The sequence below is a fragment of the Protopterus annectens genome, chromosome 7.part0 (genome assembly GCF_019279795.1).
Source record: "Protopterus annectens isolate FY-2018-M chromosome 7.part0, PAN1.0, whole genome shotgun sequence".
In the NCBI taxonomy this organism is placed as follows: domain Eukaryota; kingdom Metazoa; phylum Chordata; order Ceratodontiformes; family Protopteridae; genus Protopterus; species Protopterus annectens.
In genome coordinates, this window is record NC_056739.1 from 937,875,788 (window position 1) to 937,900,988 (window position 25,201).

A 25,201-nucleotide genomic window follows, 5' to 3' on the forward strand; every position below is an offset into this window, starting at 1 on the left:
CTAGCAACATTATCTACCTTGCTATTTGTGTAGAATGTATTGCATTTTATGTAAGTCCACACATACGCTGTAGAATAGAATTACTGAGCATAAATCAAACATCAGGAGGAAGGTGAAAACAAATGCACTAGCAAAACTTCTTGAGGATACTGGCTCTAAGCACAGATTTAAAATCTGTGTTATGTGTGTTATGTATCCAAAGATTAGAGGTGCCAACATTAATAATACTCTAGAGGTGAGTGAGTATGAATGGATAACACTACTTTAGGCAGATGTTAAACCTGGAGTTAATGCTAATATAAGTTTTAAGCCAGTTGTGAAAAAGAAACAAATGGTTATAAGAAAATAGCTAGAATGAATTTTTAGATTTTTTATCTGCATATGTATTTTGCATTTTTATGTTATAGTATGTATTATTTATGCTACACATTGATACTCTAGATTTTTAAGGCTATACCTTTAAGAAGAAATTTCTAGTTTAATGAGCTGTTTCATCTGATTTTATACTGATAGTATTTAAATGAGGCTGAAAAATCTCTTTCTTTACACACCGAAGAAGGGCAGAAATCTGAAAGATTTTTGTGACCTTGTGATTTGGATTTATTTAAGTCTGTTTGAATTTTATTTCTGCATGTCAGGTGTTTCCTTTCACTGGACTTTTGCTTGTATTTGGACTTTTGGTTGTCTCAGTGAAGGTTTACCTTAGTGCTGGTCCTTTCTACTACATTGTATGATAGTCACTTATGCAGCTGAGCTTTTTGCTAAACATGTTACCATGTAGAATAATTATCTTTTTACCCAAGATTGTGGTATAAAAGTTTTTTTTTTATGTAATGGGCATTCTGTTTGACTAATACATGAAGACAGATATGTGTCACTAGAACACTGAATTTATCAGCCTTTTTTGTATATGTCTGGTCTTGATCATTGCCAGCTATTTGAAACTTATTTAGACTACAGTGGCTTGAAAAAATAGAGCTTCTATGTAAAGGTAACAGGACTCATTATCCTCTGTGTTAGCCTGGTCTGTTATCTCAGAATTGTTTCGCTTAATATAATTAGATAAAATAATTTTTAGACATGTCTCAGTAACTGACACTATATAGGGATCTGTGTTGCATTACCTGATCTTCAATTGTGATCCATTTAATATTTTAATGCTATTGAGGTTTGTGGAGGCTGTGACAGTTTTATTAATACAGGATATGGGTTGCTAAAGATGTAAGAATAGTCTGTGAGTGGTCGCTGCTGATGTGGTTTCTTACAGATGAAATTGTAGTGACATTAGTAGTGATGTTGAGCTGAGTTCCTGAGTTAAGATGAATGATTCCTGTTGTTTTGGTAAGATAGATGCTAGATATAATGCACATTTAGACATTTTTGAAATTGTTTTGTACTTTCTGGGGATGTAATTCTGGTTTTGTGTTGGAAAGTAGTCTAAGCACACCATTAATGAACATTATTTGCCATGGAACAGGCTTGCTCTGCTATAGATTAGCATGGCAAAGCCCATTGTGATATATAGAAGTAGCAGCACAATGGGGTATGACATTGCATGTAGCCTTATCTGATTGTGCAGACATGGTATTCCATGCATTCAGCAGATCTGCAAATGACTCCCCCCACTGGGTAATCTGCAGGAATTCAACCATGTAGTACTCATTGGTATTACCCTGGCAGTGCATAAAATCATTTTCCATGCAAATATGCTATTCAGTTGCATTAGGAATATTTGCAGGGAAAAATAAAAGTTCCAATGCACAGTTTAGAATATGCTGTCATGACAAAACTTTCCCCTTCCCTTTCTGATAATACTGGTGATTTCCCACCAATGTGGAATGCTCCACAGTACAAGTTGCCTTCATTGTCATATCATGATAACGACTCCCAGGCTGCTATCTTGTCTAAACAGTGGCATACCACTCAACCTCTTAGATTATGAAATCTAGACAAAGCCATAAATGAACATGGGACAAAGGCCCAAAAATAAGGACAGTTTATAAGTGTTGCTCTTACAAACTTAGAAAGTTGATAGAATAACATGTTTTACATTAGCATGAACTTTTTAAAGAATATGAAGTCTGAAACTCAAATGTCATTATTTTCTAAATTTAATCTTTAATGATTTACTACTAATTTGCCAGAAAACCGCAATTTTTATGAAAAACGGATCAAAAATATGACGGCAAAATCTAGACATTCTTTAAAAATCTGTACAGTTGAGTGGTATAAGTGAAAGTGTTTTATGAATTAAAGCTGGACAAGATGGCGGACCCACAGAGAACAAGTGACTGGAAGCTCATAAGGCATATTATATGTGCTATAGAACTGCGTATAGATCCATGGTAAGATATAAATATTTTATATAGCAGTGCTCTCCTGCTACACAGCACTGTCACACATGCCAAGCACAGGAAGTATAACTACACAATTCTGTAGGTAGAAATTATTTGGTGACACACACTATCCAATTCCTGTTTATTACTCAGCTTAGTGATTACGAATGTTCAAGATGTATGAAAAAAGATACATGTTTTGTAGAGTAATTCTCATTGTTCCATTCTGACGTTTTATGTGTTTATTGCAAGAGAAATCTCTGATGATGTGAGAGTGATATGTATTTAAAGCAGTATAGGAGGTAAAAAGTTTGGGAGTATATGGTTACAGCTGTCATGTTTAGGAGAGTACCTTATAAATATGATTAACACAATTGATAGAATGTTTACATACATGGGATTACAGAATATGAAATAACTTTAATCTGTTGAAGAAGACTATAAAGACTAATTTAACTGCTAGTGGTTTTGCCATCAGTGTTGTTGTGAGTTTCTGAATCTGTTTAGAATATTTTATTGTACCTGTAATTTTGTCAGCTTGTAGGTTGTAGAGAATCGATATTTAGCTGAAATGGTGCCATGCCTTATTATAACTGCTTCTATTCATTTACCTATAATTTGGTTAGCTGTGGGTCAATATTATATTATTGAAAAGACAGGTCCGCAAACGGCACTTTCATCAAAAATGCTGTTCATCAAATTTGCTCTTGTGGGGGGCTGCAGCCCCCACACCCCCCGCTAATTATATACACCAACTCTGAGATCACACTACAGTGAGAAAAGGGCAAATTTTCCGATCTTCACTGTACCACAATCTCACTATGGAACAATTCACTGAACGGCATTTTCAATGTAAGTGCCATTCACTGACCAGTCTTTTCGAAAATATAGTATAGACCCGTTAGTTGTTATTTTGTAGAACATCACTCTGTGGTTGTAATAAAAGCACTTGAAACACATCTGTAATGTTGCTTGTACCTTTAATTTGGTCTGATTGGAAATGTCCAAACAACGTTAAAAAGATAACAACAATTATGAGAAAAGTAAAGTATTTCAGAAATTACTCAAAATAGCAAAGCTGACATAATGGACAGACAATTAATGTTTAATGTTTATGTTTTTAAAGTAGTAGTTCAGGGGTTGATCACTCTGCAGCAGGAAAGAAAGTGGAAGGCAACTTAGATTTGGTGGTGCAGAAAATCCCCATATTTCTGTTACAGTGGAATTAAAAGAAGCAATGGACCAGATTCATTAAGGCTTGCACAGAGTCTAAGAGCAGAGTAAGCCGGCAGACAGCCAATGTCTGCCGAGCGATACAGCAACAGCCGGCAGGGGCGTGCATGAGAGCTCCTAAAACTACTCTTGCATGGACAGTGTCGTGTTATGCAAATTACCTCATTTGCTGCTGAAAGCTATGCAAATGAGGTAATTTTGCGATCCAGGAAACACTAACCTGTCCATGGAAGAGTAGAGTTATTTGCAGAAATGTACTCCGTTGGTAACTGAGTACCGTTCTGCAAATAGCAAAACGGAGCTATGACAGCTCCAAATAAAGGATGCATCCAGTTGAGGAAGCATGCCAATGGCCAAATATAAGGCCATTGGCATTTATATCTGTTGCAAAATAATAAAGATATTTTTTTTCCCCGATCTCCGATGTTTAAGCATAGCGTTTGCGCGGCGCTATAAAAAACAGACAATTAAAAAAAAGCCAAAAATAGGCATTTTATTAAAAATATTCTTCTGCCATGCAGGTGAATTGCAGGCTGAAGACAACATGGCTACTGAGTACTAGTTGCTAAGGGGGGAAGCTCAGTTTGAGAAATGTAACCAAGCATTAGTAGGCAATCCTATGCAAATGAGGATAAGGATAGTGAATCCCAATTTTCCCTGCCATGTGAACCATGTTCCTAGAGTGTAAGTGTAGGATTAGGGGAGTAGTAGAGTAGAAGATAGGTGACATCATGAGGGGGTATGTATGAAAGACTGTAAGCTTATTGGAGCAGAGTGGCATGTGTTTGCTGTGAGTTACTCAGGACTGGAAGAGGCATGTCTACAGTTGTCTTAACTGAAACCCAGAAACTGAAGGTGTACGCCGTGGATATCACTAAAGTTTCTTGCAAAAATGCTTACACTGTGTGCATGTGTGTGCGCACCTGTAAACCCGTCTAAGCCTGTGTGCGAGTGTGTATACCCGTGTAAGCCTGTGTAAGGCTGGCTAAGTCTGTGTGTGCGGGTGTGCACCTGCCTAAGCCTGTGTAAGCCTGTGTAAGCCTATGTGCCTGCGTGTGCACTCGTGTGCACGTGTTTGTGCTTGTTTGCACGGCGCTGCCCCCTGTGGAAACAGAAAGGGAAAAGGAAGGAAAAGAAGTAGTAGGAAGTTAACCAAGGAGAACTAGCAGAGCTGCCAGGTGAAATCAATCAGAATCAGCAAATTACACAGGCAGTACACTAGCCCAGCCCAGCACTTAAAACTCTGCAAACAACATCCCCCCTTGTTTTACTCAGAAACACTGCAACACTGCAGTATACAAAGAGAAGTGAAAACTTAAAAAGCTTAACTGAGACAAAAAATGTTAGGGGCTGCCATTGCTATTATAAGGCAACATATGCAAGATACTGAGGGTGGTGCCATTGCGAATGCTGCTGAGCAACCCACAGTGAGGAGACTGAGAAGAGTGTACAGACCCAGGGTAACCTACCAGGGGCTACATGAGCTGGAGATAGTGGAGCACTATAGAGTTGACAGAGACCTCCTGCAGCAAATTGTTGAGCTGTGCAGGCCACACCTCACACACAGAACCAACAGAGGGGATCCCATCCCAGTGGAAACCAAGGTATGTGTTGGCCTAAGAATACTAGCAACAGGTACCTTCCAGAGACCAACTGGTGATATGATGGGGATTTCACAAGCATCAGCATCCAGGGTACTGCACCAGTTCCTGAATGCCATGTCAGCACATGTCGGTGATCATGTATATTTCCCCAATTCCCGTGAGGCATTGGCCAGCAATATGCATCTCTTCCAGCAAATTGCGGAATACCCTGAGGTAGTGGGTGCAATTGACTGCACACACATACACATCAAAGCACCAGCCAGTGAGCGGGATAGGGCCTACATCAACCGCAAGGGCTTCACCTCCATCAACTGCCAGGTCATGTGCAATGCCCAGGGCATAATACTGAATGTGTGTGCTGGCTGCCCTGGAAGCTACCACGATTGCAATATCTGGCATCTGATGCAGCTGTACCAGATATTTGCCAATGGGGACATCCCTGACGGTCACCTAGTGGGGGATGCTGGATATGCACTGGAGCCATGGCTGATGACACCCATCAGAAATGCACACACACCTGAACAAGAACTCCATAATAAGGCACATACACAAACACAAAATGTAATCAAGCGTGTGTTTGGGATGCTCAAGTCATGGTTCCAGTGCCTGGACACATCTGGTGGAGCCTTGCAGTACTCACCAACTACATGTACCCAGATTGTCATGGTATGTGCCATGCTACACAATATGATCCTGTGAAAACAGCTGCAGCAGGAACAGCATGGGGCAGGGCCAAACAGCCCCCCACCATTGCCAAGGCCTGCACAGGCATAGCGTGACTCGGAGGAAGAACAACCTGAGCCTGCCACAGTAGGCAGAAGGAGGCGTGCCCAGTATGCCTTGGCCTTGGCAAAGAGGCAATGCATAGCACATACACTGGCTCAGTAGGAATGTTGGAAATGATACCTCTCTCTGACTCACACATAAAATAAAAGGGATGCCTAACTTGACACTACCTGTTTTCAAACATGTATAGGGAGTGTACAATGTGCATCCAACATAGGCAGCCCTGCAGCACCACCTGAGGCATGATTACCATGTTTCAAGCAATATAAAGCAGTGCTAAGCAGCTTTTACCACTATTTAGTATATGTAAACAAAATTGCCCTCGCTAACTAGTGCAACATCGGGCAACATTGAGCAATGTTGGGCAAGGTCAGGCAAAGTCGGGAAAAGTTGAGCAAAGTCAGGTAAACATGCTCATAGTTGCTTTACTGTTCCATAAACAGTCTGGTCTGCCCAGCATGAAAATAAAAAGCAGTGACAGGGCTCGAACCCAGGATACTGTGCACTATAGTCACAGTATTGAACCACTAAGCCATGACATCATTACACTGGCACAGATACAGCAGGACAATTGTACACTAATACAAACACAAAGAAATGCTGTATCATGACCCTAAAGTGGCATATGGGTAACCTCCCCCACAGGCCTATGCAGACAAAGAACAGCAGGCCAGGTGGTGTGATGTGGGTTGGGTAGGCTATGAAGTCGCAATCTAATATACCTGACATTGGATGCTAAGATCCGTTGTACAGTAGTATGCCTCAAGCCAGTATGATAGGCAACAGTACAGACTGAAATGGTGTACCTTACATAGCAGTACAGGCCTAGCAAATGTGTATAAGTGTCAGACAAACCCCTCATTCTATGTACACCCACAGTAACAATCAGGTGTGCCCCCGGGTAGAAATGTACAAAGAATAGCTGCCCCCCCCCCGTATGTAGAAATGTTGATAAGTCTATGCAAAGTGTCTCATGGAAGCCCTGCAGGCACAGCATAATCCCTGTTGAGTTATGACACAAAGGTGAGCCCTGCAGTAAAAATACAACTTAATTTTCCACACACATATAGTATAAATGTGTATACGGGGTGTGCTCACACACTTCAACAAATGTAGCGCATTTCATTCAGCAACACACTGAAAGGTCATACTGGGCATGCTCACACACTTAGGCCATGTCTGAGTACAGCAGTGGGCCACACATATCTGGCAGTTGCATGTTTCACCCCAGGAACCTGTCACTATTCACCAATCCTGCCTTTTGAACACAGTTATATGAAAACAGACACATATAATATATTGGAACCCTGTCATAATCAAACTATATACCACAAGTACTTAAGTTGTTCACAGAAAGTGAAAAAGCAAAGAAGATCAATAAACCTGCAATCAGTATCATCAACAAACAATGTGCACTCCAAATATTATCCAATCCATGTTCTGGCAAAATAATCTGTGAAGGAGTCCATAGAGAACCATGACGCTTCCTTCCGCTATGTCATAAATAGCAATGTACACTCATATATGTCTTGAGTCAGTGCAAACTGTAAATTACTTATATTGCCAACATCCTGTCAGACAGGCCCATACATACATACCACCCTCTCACTGACAAAAGGCCCTATCATCATACCTGGAGATTATGAAAGCACAGATATTACATATAGAATGGGTAAACAGCTCCTTCCATACCTGAAAACACGGCATCTATGGGATTATATTGTTTCCCTAGCTGTGTCATAAGTGAACTCCAGAACAAACAGAGCCTGCACCTGAACAGTCTATTGAGACTCACCCTCTGTACAGGATATGAAATTGTTGAATGTGTTACAGCAACGTTTGACACACTTCACAAGTGTTGGTGCACAACAGAACATGGGAACTATCGTCTTATAAGCCTACTAAGCCTGATCTGCAAGGCCATGGAGTCTATCATAATGGAACTCGTAAACAGAGCTATTGGGAGCCTACAAACACCCAGCCCTACCAATTTTGGTTTGGTCATGGGCAGATCATGATTCCCATACCTGCTAGACTGTTTACAAGGCAGTCACCCAGGACATACATCAATGAAATGAGCTACACATGTCCCACATAGACCTTGAAAAGCCCTTTGCCAACATCCCAGACACGTCATATCCACAAAATCAACAACCTGTGCATAAATACGTCAGTCATCTGATGGATTGCCAACTGGGGCACAGATAGATCACACAAGGTAAGAATCGTGGTCTCCTGTACAAGCTGGTAACAGCAGCTGTCCCCCATGGCTCAGTCCTGGGACCCCTCCTGTCTGGTGTATACTTTTCAGAAATACAGTCAAACACACGAGGGCTATGTTTAACAATGTCTGTGGATGACTGCCAAAAAGTTGTCATTATCGATGTTTGGGACAACAGAGACATCCTTCAAAAGGGTCTCAGTCAGACAGATGTGGTGTCAAAATTATGTTCTCGAGCTACAGTCATACAAATACCACATAGGAGCCAACACCCTAAATATGGAGGTGATAATAAGGGATCTATGGACAAATGTGGATAGTCATCTGTACTTCCAGAAACACATTCACAAAGTGGTCAGAGAATAATGCTATGTGTTCCCACAAACTGCCAAGGTCTTTGCATTTAGGTCAATCGAGGTTCCCTTTACCCATCAGTCATCAGACCCGTCAGAGAGTACTACAACACACCTGCGAAGAATCTGACTAGGCATCTTCAGCAGCTGGAAAGACCAATGAAGTACCTCAACAGGTGGATTACTGGCCTCAAACAGTTTCCCCATGCAACAAGACTGAATTTAACTCAATCTGTACTCTGTTGCATACTGTCTACTCAGGAGATCTCTGCCCAACAGACAGGTCCATGTCATGGCAACACTCCGATCTGCTCTGAGTTACAGCTCAATGGCACTAGATATACAGACCCAACTGATATTGCCAACATCCTGGCAGATAGGATCAGTGTTAACCTTACCCCCCTCTCACCCATGAAAGAGCACATCTCTATAATGGAAGACTGCAAAGTTGCTGTCATCATGGCTGCACAGGTATAAAACACTCTCCAAAGCCAGTATCACAGCATCCATGGGACCAGATAACTTCCCAGGCTGTATTCTACACAAACTACAGAACGAACAGGCACCACACCGACGTACCATGTTCAGTCATAGCCTCACCTCAGGCTTTGTGCCTGCTGAATGGTGCACAGTGACATTTATCCCACTACACAGGGTGGAGATACCACGGACCCCAGGAACTAGCACCCCATTATCCTGATGAACCTGCTCTGCAAGGCCATAGAATGTATCATCATAAAACTTATAAAAAAAGACATTGGTAATCCCCAAACTCAGGACCACAGCCATGTAGGGTCTGTAAAATGCAGATCATGTCTCCTACACCTGATAGATGACATTGAAGCAGTCACCAGAACCGTAGACAAGGGTAAGGTGTTTCACACAGCCTATGTAGATCCTGCCACGGCTTTCAACACCATCCCACACTCTGGAATTATAGATAAACCCACTAAACTAGGTATAAATTGCTATGTCACAAGATGGGTTGCCAACTGGCTTACTGACAGAACACACACTGTGAAAGTAGCAGATGCCAAGTATGACTTTGGACCAGTGACGAGTGCAGTAGCTAGTCCTGGGTCCTGTCCTGCTTTATTTATTTTTTATTTATTTTACATTTGTTGACCGGGATAGTCCGACTGGATGCATGTCCATTTTCAGTGGAGGCCCGGGGAGAAAAGCTCCAAGGGTAAGCAGATACAGCATTACATAATACCAGCATTACATATTACAAACAGACTACAGAGATTACATAAGTAAGCAAGTTAAACAAGTTCCACAGGTTACAGTTAATAAATAAATAAGTTATAAATAAATAAATAAAAATAAAAATAAAGCCATGGGCTCAAGCTCAATGCCAAAAAGTGCATTGTCATCCCCTTTGGTAAAAACTCTGTAGCCATGAACTATAACATAGGCGGTAGTATACTTAACACTGAAAGTGTGATAAAAGACCTTGGGTCACAGGTGGACAGTGGACACACCTGTGATAATCACATCCCCACAGTAGTCAGGAAATCCTTTTATGTGGCACACCTCATCACAAAAGGTGTCTCATGCAGAATAGAAGAGGACATTGTTCCCCTCTACTCATCACTCACTAGATCCATAATGGAGTACAACACCCCTTTTGCTATGTACCTCACAAGACATGTACAACAACTGGAAAGCCTGCAGCAATACCTCACAAAGAGCATTAGCAGCCTGAAATACATGCCATACACAGACCATCTCAAAATGCTCCAGCTGTACTCTCTCGCATATCGCCTACTCAGAGGTGATCTCTGCCTAACATACAAAGCTATGTCAAACACAGAGCTGTTGGACATGCTCCACGTAAAACACTCACAAATCCTCTGATCTTCAGACCCAAAACCATGAGTGAAATAAAAAAGGAAGGGGTGTATCCATTTACCTTATGGATACCCACACCATCAGGTTAGTGGCACAGCATGAGGCCTTGGAGACCATGCAAGTGCAACTAACATTGGGCAAAGCTGCTTATCAGATTGTAGCCTGCTACAGATCACCTACCTTGTCTCAGGAACCTCACTCAGTATTCCTGAGAACAGTGGAAAATATAAAGGTCCTATCAAACACCATTATATGAGAAGATTACAACTACCCAAACACTGAGTGGGAGAATTACTTGTGTACAATGTCCTTTGCCCAATGTTTCCTAGAGTTTAAAACCCAAATGCCCTGGAACAGCTGGTCACCATGCCCACTAGAGGTGACAACATACTGGACCTGATCATCACCAACATGGGGTACCAGTGTTCCACAGCAGAGATAAACCCCTCGCTGGTAATATCAGATCATAAAGTGACCACACTGGACATCCACACCCCCCCCCAGTCAAGGAAACCACTGTGAAGACATTTTCAAAAGCAAACTGCACACTTCCCAAGACCAAAGTGGAAAGTTCCAAAGCCCCCGTGCTATAGGATAATGCTATACAATCTGCCGAATCATTTACAAGTGCATTCTATGAGCATCTACAGGGATGCAGGTATCGAGACATGCCAAATAAAACCAAGATGCACTCCTCCAAAAACAAGAAACCAATCTGGTGGTCATCGCCCATAAAATAGCTATACAACAGAAGGAGGAAATGAACACATGATAGAGCAAACTTCACAAAAGGAAAGGCATCACTGATCATTATTAGGAAGAAACAAAGATTGCTCATAAAATAATCCAAGCCAGTTTCTAAAGACAAATTGCCAAGGAATGTAAGAATAACAACCACAAATCCTTTGTTAGCTATACCAAACATTTAGGTGGCAATTTCCAATTATGCTGTCAGCTACTGACAAATAGCAAGAAATACACTGAACCAACTTACATTGGCCACATCCTGGGGGACAGGTTCAGTGCAAACTCCACCGCCATCACCCCTAAAAGGGCCTGTGTCCATCCCAGAAGAATGCAGAGCCACAAACTTCATGGGCATGCAGGTAAAGACAGCCCTCTCCAAAGCTAAGAACACAGCATCAATGGGACAGGATGGTGTTCCAGGCTACGTCTTACACCAGCCCCAAAAGGAACTACACCCTCACCTATATTCACTGTCCAGACTCAAACTTACCACAGGCTATGTACCCAAAGAATGGCATACACCAACATTCATCCAGCTCCACAAAGGGGGTGCCACAACAGAACCTGGAAGCCATTGCCCTATAGGTCTACTCAGCCTTGTCTGCAAAGCTATGGAGCAAATTATCATGGAATCCATAAACAGAGACATTGGGGACTTTCAAACACTGGACTCTACTCAACTTGGCTTTGTTAAAGGCAGACCCTGCCTCCTAAACCTAGTTGACTCATTTGAAACAGTTACCAAGGACATAGATGGAGGTGAAAGTAGTCCACACAGCCCACCTGGACCTCACTAAGGACTTTCAACACCATTCCCCACTCTGTCATCATGGACAAGCTTACCAACTTGAACATTAACAGTTATGTCACAGGATGGGTGGGCAATTGGCTCACAGATCAAACACACATGTTCAGAGTTGCGGGTGCCATGTCCGACTATAAACCAGTCACAAATGGCATCCCACAGGTCTTGGTCCTGGGACACCACCAATTCGGTAGATACTGCTCAGAGGTACAGGCAAGCACAGGAGGAGTATGGCTGAACAGGTTTGCAGATGACTGCTAACTGTGGTCCATAATCAACTCTATGGCTGACGCAGACATCCTCCAGAAGGGTCTTACAGAGACAGATACCTGGTGTCAAAACAATGCCCTCAAGCAGAATGCCAAAGAATGCATAGTCATCTCCTTTGGATAAAACAAAGTGCACACAAATTACCACATAGGTGGTAATCCAGTATGTACGGAGAAAGTAATTATGGCCCTGAGGACCCAGGGAGATAGTAAACTCTCCTTTGATGATCACATGGCCAAAGTGTTTAGAAATTCCTTCTATGTAGCCCACCTAATGTCACCTAAAGTAACCCACTTTGTCTAGTCTGATGATGTCACCATCCTACAAATATACCTGTGGAAAGGAGCACTCACAGTAATGTGTATAGCGTGTTGTGTAAATGCATACTCCTCTAGTATCGTAAAGTAGTTAGGCAGGGGTTTGAATCCTGCACTTGAGAACTGTGTGTGTTTGTGTGTGATCTCCTTTGAGAGGAGCAACCTTTTTGTAGACTACTAAAACACCTTAAAAGTGGTATACTCATCTTTGCCAAGTCTGATGATGTCATCATCCTACAAATATACCTGTGTAAAGAAAAGCTTCCAGTAATGTGTATAGCGAATCATGTTAATGCGTACTCCTCCAGTAGCATAAAGTAGTTAGATAGGGGTTTGAATCCTGCACTTGATGTGTGTGTGTGATCTCCTTGGAGAGAAGCAACCTTTTTGGAGACTACTAAAACACCTTAAAAGTGGTATACTTATCTTTGTCAAGTCTGATGATGTCACCATCCTACAAATATACCTGTGTAAAAGAAAGCTTTCAGTAATGTGTATAGTGCGTCATGTTAATGCGTACTTCTCTAGTATTATAAAGTAGTTAAGTAGGGGGTTTGAATCCTGCACTTGTCAACTGTGTGTGTGTGTTTGTGTGTGAACTCCTGGGAGAGGAGCAACCTTTTTGGAGAGTAGTAAAACACCTTAAAAGTGGTATACTTATCTTTGTCAAGTCTGATGATGTCACCATCCTACCAATATACCTGTGGAAAGGAAAACTTCCAGTTATGTATTTAGTACGCCGTGGTAATGTGTACTGTTCTATTATCATACAGTAGTTGGGTAGGGGTTTGAATCCTGCACTTGGTGAGTGTGTGTGTGTGAGAGAGACACTGTTGGTCAATGTGTTGTGGGTTTTACTTTTACTACTGTATGACAACAGTATGTGCATTGCATGTCAGGTAGCTGTGTGGCAAATACATATACGTACATGTGACCTCAATTATTTCATAGGTGGGAACCCTGCTTTCTCCATGAACACATCTGTCATCTTTGCCAGAGTGTGCTGCCACTTTCCAGACCTTAGGTCACATCTGTATGCTTGTGAAAAGCCCAGCCACTGTAGTGATCCCTAGCCTATGTCATCCGTGTCACACACACTCATTACGGTTTCTATTGCATAGTGTGAGTGAGGGTTTATGGCTGAGGTATATTTCAGACCTGTTCAAACGCAGCAAAGTCTGTCAATGATGGCTATTCATTATAGGTGTAGAACAACCTTTGTGGATATGCATGCAGACCCCTTATTGCTTATGTGATCCACCGAGGGATTTCAAAATACCTTTGGAACTGTGATTACCAAAGGAGAGATGACACTTGGCTGCATGTACACATCGGTACCTGTTCAACATGTTGGTGGCTACTACCTATGTGGTACTGTGGAGATACTATGTTTTGTAAAGGTGGACAACTATGCTTTAGTTGGCTTATAGCTTTACAGCATGGGTTTGGCAACAGGTATCTGTCTGTATGATACCCTTGTGGAGGATGTGTGTGTCATCTGGAGAACGCATTATAGGCCACAGTATGCATTTCCAGACGTGGATGTACACATCCCTACTGTGATTGCTTGTACCTAAGAGAGCTATATGCCAAACAAGAGTGGTCTCAGGAATGGGTGCAGGTGAATACCACTGGTTACTGGCATAGTATAGTACCTGAAGGATCCAAATGTTACTGTGTGTACTACATCTGTGCATCAGTTGTCAAGACATCATCTAACGATTGTTTATGGTCAGGCTGTTGAGGTTAAGTATAATACCAGAATGCAAAACAACGACAGATAGTAACAGCATCACCCACAGCACAGTGTCAAACCATGTCATGCACACATGTGTACTCAAGTTCCACAATGTGTGTAGTACAATGCATACTGGCCACCAATAGGAACTATGGAGTGTTACTGTGTAATACAGGGCATGTCACCCTGCCCATGTGTCTGCTATGCACGTACATGCAGACAGTGCACCTCCACCATGTTCACAAATTTACACCTGCAAATATGTGCTACACACATCCCACATGTACTGTCCACTCCCTAACACATGCTGCCAATACTACACACATCAGCCAAGTGGCACGTGGGCAGACAATACACTATTGGAACTAACACTGGTGTAAACAATACTACACTGACAATCATAGCTTTAATGCATCATGCCTGCTCAGCTACACCTTCAAGGATATCATTACACTTTACTGCTGACAACATGCTAACATTGCTATACTGCTATAAAGTCACCCTGTGCATCAGCACCATGGTAGCCTGTTCCTTCATCAATGTTACAGATGACAGGAGGTGGCACAGGTTTCATCATATGCACAGGGTGTGTTGTCGGTTTGCCAGAGCCCTACATTGAGCCATACAATCGACATGTATGTGTGTGTGTGTGAGGGCCAAGAGTACTGCTATGGGCCAATGTTGATGTAATGTGTGCGGGTATGTGTTTGCCCTAGGTGTCTGGTTTCTGTGTGTGTGTCTGCATGCACACAGTTCCACCTTGTGGCTGCCATGTACGGGGATTTGTGGGACAGCCACAGACTGTACCTGCCAGGCTTTACAGATCACCATCTCTGGCCATGGATACAGTATCTGTGCCTGGCAGGTGCGCTACTGACAGTATCAGGTACTAAGCCAGACTGGGTACTATCCTCAGAGGTGGACAGATGTACACTGGACCCAGGTCCCTGCTGGGACTGTCCAGAGCCACGTGCACGTGGTCTTCTAGGACGGTCTATGGACAGCCCACCCCAACATTGCTGGGGCTGGTACTGGCACTACGGGAGCGGTTGTGACTTGAGGGATGTCCGTGGCTACTGCCAGCTGCTGATGTTGCTGGCATACGTCCACATGACGTCTCAACCATCCCGCACTGTCCTGACACATGGACATGACATTGCGGAGGACATCTAATGTCTCACCCCAATGTCTGTCAGTGACCTCAGTGTAATTACGGATGGCACCTGCTAGGTCACGGATACTGTCAATTACAGTGGTGTTATGTGCCCTCTGTGCCCTTAGTCCCTGTCTGGTGTACCGTTCCATACATGCCTGTGCCTCCATGACAGCCTGGAACATGCATGAGGTTGTAAGACCTGTGGCATGTCTGCCAGGGGCATGATGAGCAGCAGTGCTCTGACGAGAACCCCTGGACATTTGCCTATGTGGTACCATTCCAGACATCTGGGTATGGCTGCTGTGTTGGGATGCATGTGCCATAGATACCACACTGTCCTGGCCAATGCCGACTCTCACACTGTCCCTCAGCTAAGGGCATTGGTGATGGATGTATTGGCAGTATGACTGTGTGCATGGATGGGGTGGACACTTGTGTACTTTTGATTGGTGGCCCAACGACAGACCCTGGCAAACATGCCTGTGCCTCAACACACCTATCCTCATTATCACTATTTGGCTCAGTGACATTGGGTTCCCTGCTGCAGTGAACCAGCCCAACCTCAGCACTTGTGAGAGGAAGACAAGAAACACACTTTACGACCCGTACATGATGTCGGCACGCATGCACACATGCACACATGAACACATGCACACATGAACACATGAACACATGCACACTTGAACACATGCACACATGCATACATGAACACATGAACACATGCACACAAATACACTCCTCACTAAAGCAGACACACACACACACACACACACACACACACACACACACACACACACACACACACACACACACCACCAGCAATCCAGAACATACTCAATAGCGGGTGATGGTGGGGTACAGTATCACAAGCCAAACAGTCATATCACACATGTCAGCATGCAGGACGTGTGTTGCTCAACAGCATGCAGTGCGAGTGCAGACAGCCCTTGATAATAAGAGTATACATGGCTTTAATGCATGCGTGTTGTTGTTCAGTGATTGGCCTCACCCTGGAACGCAATGTGTACATGGACACAACATTGCTGTGCAAGTATTAAAAGCACTGCAATGTCCTATGCACCATCACTCACAGGTATACATACCATGGCTGGATGTGTATCTGTGTGTATCTGTGTGTCACATAGATATCCATTTCTGATTAGTGTATCTGTGTCTTTAGCAGTAATTGTGGACACAGGTTTAGCACATGCATGCTATGTATACACACAGGATGAGTGGTGCATGTATACCTGATGGAATACCATTGCTCAACATAGCCATTGTACAGTGGTTATGGTGAGTGTAGGACATATTGTGGACATGCCAGTGCCAGCCATGACATGGCATGCTACAACACAACTGCAACATTACACATCACACATACCCAATGTGTGTCATGTGGCCTATACACTCAATAGCATTACAAGAAACATATGTGTGACTTTGTACAAATGGTGATTGCTATGCATATTGTGTATAGGTGCGTATGTTTGCACACACACAACATTGAGGTGCATAGCAATGAATGCTATGTGTAGTACTGTGGTTACTGTAACTGGGTGGGGTGTAGTACCATAAGCCATCATCATGCAGCATCATGTGGTCACTCAAGGCTACTAATGTGTGCCAGACAGGCACCTAGCATGCTGTACCTGAACTGCAGTACCATGACTACATTCACCATTTCACAGCCAATTGTTACATGGGTTTGTAAGGTGTCCAATAGGGAGCATTGCCTAACATGAATGTGTTATGTGTTGAAGAGTGTCGCACAGCCCCATGATAGGCCTCTACCCCTTAGGTATATAATGTGTGCTGTGAGGATGACATTTGAGATACTGGAGTGTGACCTTACAGCAGGTGTCTGAATACGCCATGTGTAGCATATTAACGTGTACTGCATATGACAAAGTTGTGTATGTTGTGTGCATGTGTATCGACTCTGCCTATTCAATGTCCACTACAGTGTTGCCACAACTGTGTGGGATGCTCTGTGTATTGCATGTGTTTGAGGCAGCTACTCACATTACTGAGATATGCATAGTCTCACAGCAAACATGCACAGCATGCATTATGCATAGGTGTGTTATGTGTGCATGGCCTACACCTCACCTATGACATGCACATTTAATTTGCAATATTAAATGTGGAACACACTCACCAGCATGGGTCTGCTGCCTTGCTGTCACAACAGAGGGACCTACAAGGATATGAAACAGTTTGTCAGTGGCAACAACTGTGGCATTGCTACTGTGGGTTTGCAATCTTACAGTAGTACAATGGTTGACAGTCACAGGCCTACAGATTATGTTACCAATTATCAGTATTGCACAACACCAGGCTCCACATCTTCTAACTACACAGTACACATCTCACATATGCATGATCTACCAATAGAGGTAACAGTAGTCTACAGATATGCCATGTTACCTGCACGCTCTGTGTCAACTCGCTGGGTGGCTCTGGCCTCCATGATGATACATGTTTGCTGTTGTTGTTGTTGGCCAGGAGCCACCAGGCTCAGGAGCAGCTCCTCCACTCTGGTGAGGGGGAGATGGATGGCTACCCCACCACCTGTGGCAAGCTGTTGTCTATGGACATCAGACGCACGCTGCCGGACATGTCTAAGTAAATCACTGCAGTGATGGCATACCTGCTCATAGGTCCGGTTATGCATGCCTATGTCATTTACCCTACGGACAACATCTTGCCACAGTGCAGTCCACTCATGCTGGTTCTGGCTGGATCTTGAGAAAAGCAGGGTGTAGTGCTAAACTAGGCTGGTTGTTATCACTTCATCCTCTGCTTGGCTATAGGTTGGGTTGCGATGGTAAGCCATGACCATGGAAGACAATGAAACAATATGTGTGAGCAGGTCATGTGGCACACTTAACATTCTAAAGTACAGATATCATTGAACTGACATATATAGCAACCTATTGGCTGCCAGAGGATACACACTTTCAATACCACATATCAGTGCTCCACCCACAACTGCCTGACAGTGCCTGGCACGCTCTATATATCAAAACATGTCCTGCACTGCAACAAAGAGAAACCAGTATGTAAGACTATACAACAGTACATGGCACACTGTATGCGACACAATACACCACCTAGACACAGGAGGTATATATCAAGCTAATGCATAAAGAAATATGTCATCCATTGCAATGATTGTAAAGTCCAGTTACAGTATTACCAGTATACCACACTAGTTGTTGATGGCAAACCCCTGCCTAACATATGTGCACGTTCGTTAATATAGGTGGCATACTGCTGTACTAAAAACCAAGAAAACCGAAAAACTACTAAAAATCAAAAGAAAAACGAGTTGAATGGTAGGAGAAAGCTGAAATAAGCAAATACGAATAACGTAATGCTAAAGCAACTAAAAACTTTAATATGGTAAGCGCTTTCAGTGGTAAAAATATTCCACCTTCTTCAGACCCAGAACAACATAAAACTGATGCTTATATAGCTTGTAGTTAATTATCAATTAGTCATTCAATCAACCAATAAAAATAAAACCAGATAAAAGTACAATATTTAAACAGTATGAAACCTGCTCAAAAATGTTACAATGTTAAGTACATAATACTCAATTTATAAATAACATTAAATATATATGTATAACATGTGTAAATGTTATACTGAAAATCACATTTTAAAAGCTACTAGGGCAAAACTGAAAATGTATAATATGTGATAATGACATGAATTCACTGTAAGAATTAAGATATTTAGCTAAATATAGACACATAAAAATATATAGTAATATGTAAAAAATAATTAATTGCATGCTGGTTAAAAACTAAAATTTGATCATAATAATATTGAATATATGACCAAAAACAAAGTCCATATTTTTATATATATGAAACTGTGTAAATGTTACTATGTTTCAAACTTAATCAACAAAAAGGTACAGTATCAAATTCAAAATCTTTTATGCAAAATTAATATGTTATCTATTTAAAGCTTTTAATTTTAACACGCTTTTAATAGACACAAATTCATTTAAACCAGGGAAAATGTATGCAGCTGTTTTGATTTGCCAATACAACTCATTTTGTTCTAATAAAAGTTGCCAAGGCCCCCCTCTCGGGCCTAAAAGTGTTTGGTGTACAACCAAAAATAAAAACTCATGTGTTGGAAATTGTAAAATATGCCGAGCAAGAGCATTGTTAACATCACCTTTACTAACAGCATAAAAATGCTCGTATATTCTTTGTTTTAGTTTCCGCTCGGTCTTACCTATATAAAATGCGGGACAAACCTGACAGCAAGCTGCATATACTACCGCTTTGGACTCACAATTAAAGGAGCCATTTATTGTGTAGTGTTTGTTATTAATATTGATGTCAGTAGTCACTTGAATGTGTTTACACTGTGTGCAATGCCCACATTTATGCATACCTTTATGTACCCGCTTGTTCGTACCTAGATGCTCATTCTTATGCCTTTCCAACAGATTTTTAAGGTTAAAACCCCTTCTAAAAGTGAAGCGGGGTCTGATACCTAGCTTAGTACAAATGGACGGTTCTTCCAAAATTAATGCCCAATTTTTTATAAAAATCTCTTTGACTCTTGCCGTGTCAGCTGAAAAAGTAGATAGGAAACTGAGATGTAATAACGTGATACTGTCATCGTTTTTGTCATGGTGTCGTGTAATTAGATTAGCATTGGTAGTAATACCATCCTTATATGCTCTACTAGTTAAAATAGGTTTAAACCAACCTGTGGATCTCTTATCTTTAACTTCTGTAAGTGTTTCTAAAAATAATTTGATAGGATACCCCCTACTTGTGAACATGGACTTCATCTTGTTACATTCTAAGTCAAAGTCAACATCTTCAGTAACCATCCGTGCAGCTCTCACCAACTGGCCTTTAACAACTGCCCTTTTCTGGTGATATGGATGTTCACTAGTGTAGTGCAGGAAGGCATTGGAGTAGGTAGGTTTCCTATAAATGGTAGCTTTATACTGCTTGTTATACCTGTCATTAATCAGTTGTACATCAAGATATGTTATGCTATCTACCCCTACTTGATAAGTGAATTCAAGAAAATTGGTTTTGTTGGTAATATGTTGTATGAATACTTCGATCAGTTTGATGTCACCTTGCCATACCAGACACATGTCGTCTTGGTATCTGGTGTACTATAGTACATTTTCCTGAAAAACACTATCAGGGAACAAAAAATTATGTTCCCAATATGCCATGACACTGTTGGCAAAACTGGCACCACATGGGGACCCCATGGCTACCCCTTTATTTTGTAAAAATATATTCTTGTCAAAGATAATATAGTTATTAGAAAGAATCAGATCCAAAATTGTTTCAACCAGACATATTTTATCATGCTCTACATTCTTGGACAACATAAATTCTCTCACCCATTCTATACCCAATTGGTGGGGGATGACTGTGTATAGATCTTTTACATCGATCGTAACAAAAATGTTGTTGTCCTTATACTTCAAATTGTTAATATTATCCAGGAATCTCCATGAATCACGACATATTTGTAACTCCTGGTTAATAAGTGGTTTAAGAATACTATCTACCAATTTAGCACAAGCAAAAGTAATCGAACCCCTACCATCAACAATGGGTCTAAAAGGGGGGTTCCTGATATCCTTGTGTAGTTTTGGAGTCCCAAAAATACTAGGAATTCTAGGTGTTGCCATAGAGAGATACTGAAAGGTGTCTATGTCAATAGACCCTTCCAGAAATAAATCGTCAAAAGCAGTTCTAATGTGCCTGTATGCAGTATTAACCTGATGTAAACTAGCAGGGGTATATACCTCTGAATCCATGTGTTCACGCATCTTACTAATATAGTTAGACTGATTCATAAACACCATGCCCCCTCCCTTGTCCGGCTTCATAACTCTAATACCACAATTGTGTATCAAGTCGATGTATTGTTTGTCCTCAGAAATAATGTTAGTGTGCATTAATCTAACATGCGTATCATTATCTGTTAGTCTCCTTAAATCTATCTCACACATTTTTTCAAAGGACATTAATGTGGGTACAAGTGGGGGGTTAAACAAATTAGGAACTCGTAGAGAGTTTACAAGTGTAGAATTGGTCTCCATCAGAACCGCTAAATTCAATTTGCGCACATACATTTTAAGATCAACTATCATTTTTACAAAATTAGTTTTTTGATGGGGGACAAAGGAAAGACCTTTAGCAAAGAAATCGACCATATTTTGATCTACAGTTAAAGCAGTATAGTTGAAAATTTTAAAGTCACTGTGTGTGCCCAATAAAATTTCTGGTTCATTAGGTGCAATTGGTGTTATCTCCTCCTCTTGTTCCTCCGATTGTTCTTCCAATTCCCTTGCCATCTCAGGTTTGATTGATTTTTCTGGTTGTTGTGGTTTGAATCCCTGTCCACTTGAAAAACCTGGTTGTTAGCAGTTGAACTAGAGCCATTAACATCATTCAACTGCTGCTGGTTAAGTTGTGTTTGGTTATATCTTATTCTTTCACTTCTACGTAAAGGTTCTTCCAGATGAGCATTATGGTGAAAGGAGTTATTGGGACCATTGTTGTTAGGTACAAAATCAGGTCTAGATCCCATATAATCTTGAATACCACTCATGTCGGTGACTGGGGGGGGGGAGCAGGGCATGCCTTGTTATGGACATAAGCCTGTACATCTCTGTTAATTTTTTTCTTTTTGGTGGCTAACAATTTGTTAATGGTAGCATCAATACTTGAATAAATTCTGCAATAGTCATATTTATACTGTTCAAAGTTGTGATCCCCACAAATAGAATGTTCCATTATTTCAAGTTCAGTTTTAAAAGTAGCAATTTCAGTATTATAAAAATTAACCAAAGTTTTAATGAATTCAGCTGCTTGCCTGTCAAATAATACTAAAGGTTCCTTATGAAAAGCAGATTCAGCAATTAAACCTGCAGGGAAGCGTCACTGTCTAAGCCCTTTGGGAATGATTTTCTTGTCTAAACATTCAGTTAGATAGGCAACTTCAAGCTGCAGTTTGCGACATTTAAAAAGTTTTTGGTCAAATGCATTAAGCAAATCAGTTATATTACTCACATCACAACGTTGGTTGGCTCCATTTTGGTCATTCACTGTGTGAATAAAGAAGTTATTATGATCCAGAAAACCAGCCATGCTTGGGATGCTATTGACAGCATTAGAAACATTGTTACCAGCAGTACGCTCCCCTACTACATTTACTTCTTGTCTGGGAGCAATGATAACTTCCTGTGTCCCTTCCCTAATGCTTCCTGAAGGTAAACAAGGCTGCACATTGTTGGTACTCGGACTTGCACTTCTATTATGAGAACAGGGTAAATTAAGTCCTTGATTTGATGTTTCTGCCATACTGGAGGTATTAACCATTCTTGTACCTTGCTCAAACTTCTGGGAAAGTGCCTCAACTTTCCCAAGAAGCATGTTTACCAATATGGTTAAATTCCCAACAGCATTAAACCGTTGGAGTTGCTGCTATGACTGTGACCCATAGTAGCATTAAATTCCTCAGATGTTGATGGAAACAGTAGTTGCGAACCGCTTTCCCCATCTCCACTCCCACTCGCCATGATATCCAACAAAAAACCAAGAAAACCGAAAAACTACTAAAAATCAAAAGAAAAATGAGTTGAATGGTAGGAGAAAGCTGAAATAAGCAAATACGAATGGGAATACGGAGATGGGGAAAGCGGTTTGCAACTACTGTTTCCATCAACATCTGAGGAATTTAATGCTACTATGGGTCACAGTCATAACAGCAACTCCAACGAAGCGAATGCTGTTGGGAATTTAACCATATTGGTAAACATGCTTCTTGGGAAAGTTGAGGCACTTTCCCAGAAGTTTGAGCAAGGTACAGGAATGGTTAATACCTCCAGTATGGCAGAAACATCAAATCAAGGACTTAGTTTACCCTGTTCTCATAATAGAAGTGCAAGTCCGAGTACCAACAATGTGCAGCCTTGTTTACCTTCAGGAAGCATTAGGGAAGGGACACAGGAAGTTATCATTGCTCCCAGACAAAAAGTGAATGTAGTAGGGGAGCGTACTGCTGGTAACAATGTTTCTAATGCTGTCAATAGCATCCCAAGCATGGCTGGTTTTCTGGATCATAATAACTTCTTTATTCACACAGTGAATGACCAAAATGGAGCCAACCAACGTTGTGATGTGAGTAATATAACTGATTTGCTTAATGCATTTGACCAAAAACTTTTTAAATGTCGCAAACTGCAGCTTGAAGTTGCCTATCTAACTGAATGTTTAGACAAGAAAATCATTCCCAAAGGGCTTAGACAGTGGTGCTTCCCTGCAGGTTTAATTGCTGAATCTGCTTTTCATAAGGAACTTTTAGCATTATTTGACAGGCAAGCAGCTGAATTCATTAAAACTTTGGTTAATTTTTAAAATACTGAAATTGCTACTTTTAAAACTGAACTTGAAATAATGGAACATTCTATTTGTGGGGATCACAACTTTGAACAGTATAAATATGACTATTGCAGAATTTATTCAAGTATTGATGCTACCATTAACAAATTGTTAGCCACCAAAAAGAAAAAAATTGTCAGAGATGTACAGGCTTATGTCCATAACAAGGCATACCCTGCCCCCCCCCCAGTCACCCACATGAATGGTATTCAAGATTATATGGGTTCTAGACCTGATTTTGTACCTAACAACAATGGTCCCAATAACTCCTTTCACCATAATGCTCATCTGGAAGAACCTTTCCATAGAAGTGAAAGAATAAGAAATAACCAAACACAACTTAACCAGCAGCAGTTGAATGATGTTAATGGCTCTAGTTCAACTGCTAACAACCTGGTTTTTCAAGTGGACAGGGATTCAAACCACAACAACCAGAATAATCAATCGAACCTGAGAGGGCAAGGGAATTGGGAGAACAATCGGAGGAACAAGAGGAGGAGATAACACCAATTGCACCTAATGAACCAGAAATTTTATTGAGCACACACAGTGACTTTAAAATTTTCAACTATACTGCTTTAACTGTAGATCAAAATATGGTCGATTTCTTTGCTAAAGGTCTTTCCTTTGTCCCCCATCAAAAAACTAATTTTGTAAAAATGATAGTTGATCTTAAAATGTATGTGCGCAAATTGAATTTAGCGGTTCTGATGGGGACCAATTCTACACTTGTGAACTCTCTACGAGTTTCTAGTTTGTTTGACCCCCCCACTTGTACCCAAATTAATGTCCTTTGAAAAAATGTGTGAGATAGATTTAAGGAGACTATCAGATAATGATACGCATGTTAGATTAATGCACACTAACATTATTTCTGAGGACAAACAATACATCGACTTGATACACAATTGTGGTATTAGAGTTATGAAGCGGACAAGGAGGGGCATGGTGTTTATGAATCAGTCTAACTATATTAGTAAGATGCGTGAACACATGGATTCTGAGGTATATACCCCTGCTAGTTTACATCAGGTTAATACTGCATACAGGCATATTAGAACTGCTCTTGACGATTTATTTCTGGAAGGGTCTATTGACATAGACACCTTTCAGTATCTCTCTATGGCAGCACCTAGAATTCCTAGTATTTTTGGGACTCCAAAACTACACAAGGATATCAGGAACCCCCCTTTTAGACCCATTGTTGATGATAGGGGTTTGATTACTTTTGCTTGTGCTAAATTTGTAGATAGTATTCTTAAACCACTTATTAACCAGGAGTTACAAATATGGCGTGATTCATGGAGTTTCCTGGATAATATTAACAA